This window comes from Rhinopithecus roxellana, chromosome 20, assembly GCF_007565055.1.
Source record: "Rhinopithecus roxellana isolate Shanxi Qingling chromosome 20, ASM756505v1, whole genome shotgun sequence".
In the NCBI taxonomy this organism is placed as follows: domain Eukaryota; kingdom Metazoa; phylum Chordata; class Mammalia; order Primates; family Cercopithecidae; genus Rhinopithecus; species Rhinopithecus roxellana.
The window spans coordinates 40,762,099-40,768,520 of NC_044568.1; positions in this window are offsets into that span (position 1 = coordinate 40,762,099).

A 6,422-nucleotide genomic window follows, 5' to 3' on the forward strand; every position below is an offset into this window, starting at 1 on the left:
TTTTTATTTTTATTTTTATTTTAAGACAGGATCTCGCTCTGTCACTCAGGCTGGAGTGCAGTGGCAGGATCGTAGTTCACTGCAACCTCAACCTCCTAAGCTCAAGCAATCCTCCTGCCTCAGCTTCCTGAATAGTTGGGACTACAGGCATGAGACAGCATGCCTGGCTACTTTTTCTTTTCTACAGAGACAGCTATGTTCACTGGGCTGGTCTTGAACTCCTGGCCTCAAGAGAGGCCTACCTTGGCCTCCCAAAGTGCTGAAATTACAGGTGTGAGCCACTGTCCCCAGTCCAGAATTTGCTTCTCTAATAAGCCCAATCTCATGATAACTAACCCACTCCCACAATAATTATATTAGTCCATTCATCAGGGCAGAGCGCTCATGACCTAATCACCTCTTATGTGTCCCCACATCCCAACACTGTTGCATTAGGTATTAAGTTTCTGACACATGAATTTTGGGGGACACATTCAAACCATAGCAGTAAAAGAAATCACACGAGAATAAAATGATAGACTAGAAAATATGTACTTAACACAAAATAAGACAATAATGGAGGAACAGAGGAATAACAACAATGAAAAGACATATAGAAAGAACAAACAGCACAATGGCAGATGTAAAGCCTAACTTACTAGTAATTACATTAAATGTAAAGGAATCAAACACTACAATTAGAAGACAGATATTAGCAGAAGGGATTTTTTTATTTAAAAGATCCAACTATATGCTGTTGACAAAAGACAATCTTTTTTTTTTCTTTTCTTTGAGACGGGGTCTTGCTCTGTCACCCAGGCTGGAGTGCAGTGACATGAGCACAATTCCAGTCTCAAACTTCCTGGGCTCAAGAAATCCTCCCATCTCATCTTCCTGAGTAGCCGGGACCACAGGCATGTGCCACCACACCTGGCTAATTTATTTAATTTTTAGTAGAAATGAGATGTTGCTATGTTGCCCAGGCTGCTCTCGAACCACTGAGCTCAACAATCCTCCTGCCTCAGCCTCCGAAAGTGATTGGATTATGGGCCTGAGCCACGGCTCCCAGCCTCATACTTTCAAGAATGGATATAACAACTAGGCAGAACGTCAACAAGAAAAGAGAAGGCTTCAAAATACTGTAAATCAACCAACTACACCTAACAGACAATCTATAGAACACTTGACCCAACAGGACTAGGCAGAACGTCAACAAGAAAAGAGAAGGCTTCAAAATACTGTAAATCAACCAACTACACCTAACAGACAATCTATAGAACACTTGACCCAACAGGAGCAGAATATGCAGTCTTCTCAGGTGCACATGGAACATTCTCCAGGACAGCCCATACATTAGGCCATAAAACACATCTCCATAAACATAAAAGGACTTAAATCACACAAAGTATGTTCTCTGACCACAGTGGAATGAAACTAGGAATCAATCACAAAAGGAAATTTGGGAAATTTATAAATATGTGGATGTTGAACAGTACACTACTAAATAACATCAGTTAAAGAAGAAATCAAAAGGGAAATTAGAAAATATTTTCATGAAAACACATATCAAATCTTCTGGGATGTAGTTAAAGCAGTGCATAGCTATAAATGCCTTTGTTAAAAAAAAGAAGAAAGACGTTGGCCAGACATGTTGGCTTATGCCTGTAATCCAAGCACTTTGGGAGGCCAAGGCAAGTGGATCACCTGAGGTCAGGAATTTGAGACCAGTCTGGCCAATGTGGTAAAACCCCGTCTCTAGTAAAAATGCAAAAAATTACCCAGGCATGGTGGCGTGTGCCTGTAATCCCAGCTACTTGGGAGGCTGAGGCAGGAGAATCGCTTGAACCTAGGAGGCAGAGGTTGCAGTGAGCCGAGATCACGCCACTGCACTCCAGCCTGTGTGACAGAGCAAGACTCTGTCTCAAAAAAAAAAGAAGAAGGGCCGGGAGCGGTGGCTCAAGCCTGTAATCCTAGCACTTTGGGAGGCCGAGACGGGTGGATCACGAGGTCAGGAGATCGAGACCATCCTGGCTAACACGGTGAAACCCCGTCTCTGCTAAAAAAAAAATACAAAAAACTAGCCGGGCGAGGTGGCGGGCGCCTGTAGTCCCAGCTACTTGGGAGGCTGAGGCAGGAGAATGGCGTGAACCCGGGAGGCGGAGCTTGCAGTGAGCTGAGATCGGGCCACTGCACTCCAGCCTGGGCGACAGAGCTAGACTTCGTCTCAAAAAAAAAAAAAAAGAAAAAAAAAGAAGAAGAAGAAGAAGAAGAAAGATCTTAATTCAATAACCTAATGTTCCACCTTAAGAAACTAGTAAATAAAAGATCAAATTAAACCCAAAGCAAGCAGAAGAAAATAATAAAAACTAGAGCTCAAATAAATGAAACAGAATAGAAAAATAGAGAAAATCAACAAAATCAAAAGTTTCTTTTTAAGAATCAACAAAATTGACATAGCTTTAACTACACTGACCAAGAAAGAGAAGACTCATATTGCTAAAATCAGGAATGAGATAAAAGCCATTAATATTGCCCTTACAGAAATAAAAAGGATTATAAGAGAATACTATGAAAATTATATGTCAACAAGCCAAATAACCTACATTAAATGGACAAATTCCTAGAAAAACACTACCCAAACCGGTTAGGTGTGGTGGCTCACACCTGTAATCCCAGCACTTTGGGAGGCCAAGGTGGGCAGATCACTTGAGGTCAGGAGTTTGACACCAGCCTGGCCAACATGGCAAAATTCCATCTTTACCAGAAATATAAAAAATTAGCCAGGCATGGTCGCGCATGCCTGTGGTCCCAGCTACTTGGGAGATGGCAGGATCACTTGAGCTCAGGAGGCAAAGGTTGCAGTTAGCCAAGATCGCACTACGGCACTCCAGTCTGGGTGACAGCTTGAGACCCCACCTCAAAGCAAAACACTACCAAAACTGACTCAAAGAGAAATAGAAAATTTGAATAGACTTACAATTAAGAGATTGAATGAATAATCCAAAGACTTCCCACCAAGAAAAGCTGAGGATTTGACAGCTTCACATAGACTGCACCATCACCAAGAAGTATTAATCCCAGGAATGCAAAATTGATTCAACATAGGAAAAGCAACGTACATACCGTATCAATAAAATAAAGTAGAAACATTACATAATTATCTCAATAGAAGCAGAGAAAAAAAACCAGCATTTGACAAAATCCAACACCCATTCGTGATAAAAACACTCAACACACTAGGAATAAGCAGGAAATTCCTACCCTGATAAAAGGCATCTACAAATAATCCACAGGCAACATCATACTTAGTAATGAATCGCTGAATGATTGTCTTCTGAAACAAGGAACAAAACAAGGATGTCCACTCTCATCATTTCATTCAACATTGTACTGGAGGTTCTAGTACAGTCAAGGCTAGAAAATAAAAGGAATCCAGATTAGAAAGGAAGATAAAAATTATCTCTATTTACAGATTTATAATCTTATGTTGAAGATTCCACTAATAAAACTATTAGAGCTAGTAAATAAGTTCAACAGAATTGTAGGGTATAAGATCAATATCCAAAACAGTTGTAGGACTGGCCCAGTGGCTCATACCTGTAATCCTAGCACTTTGGGAGGCTGAGGTGGAAGGATTGCCTGAGCCCAGGAATTCAAGACTAGCCTGGACAACACAGCAAGACCCTGTTTTTGCAAAAAATTTAAAAATTAGCTGAACATGGTGGCACACATCTGCAGTCCCAGCTACTAGGCTAGAGTGCAGTGGTACAATCTCGGCTTACTGCAGCCTCCACCTCCCCGGTTCAAGCAATTCTGCTGCCTCAGCCTCCCGAGTAGCGGTGACTACAGGAGCATGCCACCACGCCCGGCTAATTTTTTTCTATTTTTAGTAGAGATGGGGTGGTCTCGATCTCTTAACATCATGATCCACCCACCTCAGCCTCCCAAAGTGCTGGGATTACAGGTGTGAGCCACCGCACCCTGCCAATAAAATAATTTTTAAAAGGTTAAACATAGAGTTACCATCTGATCTATCAATTCCACTTCTACATGTATACCCAAGAGAAATGAAAACATATGTCCACACAAAAACTAGTCCATGAGGGAGGCCAAGGTGGGCAGATCACCCGAGGTCAGGAGCTCGAGACCAGACTGGCCAACGTGGTGAAACCCCGTTTCTACTTAAAATACAAAATTATTCGGGCATGGTGGTAGGCACCTGTAATCCCACCTACTCAGGAGGCTGAGGCAGGAGAATCGCTTGAACCCAGGAGGCGGAGGTTGCAGTGAGCCATTGCAAGATCATGCCATTGCACTCCAACCTGGGCAAAAAGAGCGAAACTCCATCTCAAAAAAAAAAAACAACTTGTACATGAATGTTCACAGCACCATTATTCACAGTAGCTAAAAAGAAAATATAACACAAATATAAACTACTGAACAGATAAACAAAATGTAGTGTAATGAGAAAAACACTGAATTGTATGAAAAGCTTTCCCCCAAACTTGGAGGCAGTCGGGAGACCAGAGAATGACTCAGGCAAGTCCAGCTTGGCGAGTAGATGAGTTTGAGGACTTACATATGGGACACTCCTGGACAGTAGCAGGACAGTGCTACAGATCTGCAACACCTCCCATCTCTAAGCTGTTTTTAAGCTAATTTTCTAGCTTTTTGCCTACTGAGTGTATGCAATGGGACTGTTTTCCATGGTAGGTTCTCAGATCCTCTCCAGGATGTTTGAGTCCTCAGGAATATCTGCTCCTAGGCTGGGCACCATGGCCTTGGCTCACCACCCAGCATTCAGTATTCAAGCAGTGGGCATACACTCCCAAGTAACCTGATGGGGGACCTGCCACAATATATGTGGTATAGCCACACAACAGAACATTATTCAGCAATAAAAGTGAATGAAATACTGATTCATGTTCCAACTAGGATGAGCCCTGATAACAGTATGCTCAGTGAAAGAAGCAGACAGAACAGGTCATATATTGTGTGACTCAATTTATATGAAAGGTCAAGAATAGGTAAACCCAAGAAGCAAAAAGTAGATTCAGAGTTGCCAAGGACTTGGTGCAGGGTGGGATGGGGAGTGACTGCTAACAAGTTCAGGATTTTAGTTTTAGTAGGGGAGGGTGATCACAATATTCTGAAATTAGATGGTGGTCATCATTGCACAACTCTGAAGAAAGTAAAATGCACCTTATTGGACGCATTCAAAGGGTGGATTTTATGGCATACGAATATGTCAAGAAAACTTTTTTATTTTTTAATTTTTTTTTTCCCGAGACAGAGTTTCACTCTGTTGCCCAAGTTGGAGTGCAGTGGCGTGATCTTGGCTCACTGCAGCCTCCACCTCCCGGGTTCAAGCGATTCTCACAGCCTCAACACAGTTTGAGGCTGGTCTCGAACTCCTGACATCAAGTGATCATCCTGCCTTGGCCTCCCAAAGTGCTGGGATTATAGGTGTGAGCCATCGCACGCAACCAGTATGATTCAATTTATATAAACTTTTTGGAGGCCAGGGGCGGTGGCTCATGCCTGTTATCCCAGGACTTTGGGAGGCCGAGACGAGTGGATCACTTGAGGTCAGGAGCTCGAGACCAACCTGGCCAACATGGCGAAACCCCATCTCTACTAAAAATACAAAAATTAGCTGGGCGTGGTGGTGCGCACCAGTAAGTCCCAGCTACTCGGGAGGCTGAGGCAGGAGAATCATTTGAACCCAGGAGGCGGAGGTTGCAGTGAGCAGAGATTGTGCCGCTGCACTCCAGCCTGGGAGACAGAGTGAGACTCTGTCTCAAAAAAAAAAAAAAAAAGATATGACTTGGGTTTCCAAGGATTCCCAGCGTGTCCTCATCGGTTGGACCTCTGATGCATGAAGAGGTAGGTGCAGTGGAGAGCATATCCACAAAACAGAAATGAGGCTATTGGGATGCTGGAGATTACGTGACTACTTATGAGTGACACACAACCAAGAACAGAACCGGGACTGGATGCCCATTTCTTCATTCAACAAATATTTACTGAGCACCTACAAACCCTCAAAAACTGTTCTAGGACCTAAACCCCGGGGTCATAGTCATGCCCCCAGCCCACTCTCTTGCGGGAAAGACCGTGGCTCAAGGTCCCCCACATTACTCGTTAAAAAACACTCCAGTGCTCTGGCCCTGTCCTTGCGGACAGAGACCGGGAGGATAATGAGGCCAAATAGCTTTGGCCCACCGCCCCTGGACTGGCAAAGAAGCCAGACCTAACGCTCTTCCTTGGAAGAAGGAGCAGTGTTTGATTTGGTCAAGAGGCCAACACTAACAGGAAGAGGATAAACACGAGCTGGCTGGACGCGAGGCTGGCTCAGGGCAATGCTGTTGGGCTGAGGATTCAGGGAGCTGGTGTGGTCCAAGAGTCACACTTGCGGAAACTACAACTCCCAGCGTGTCCCG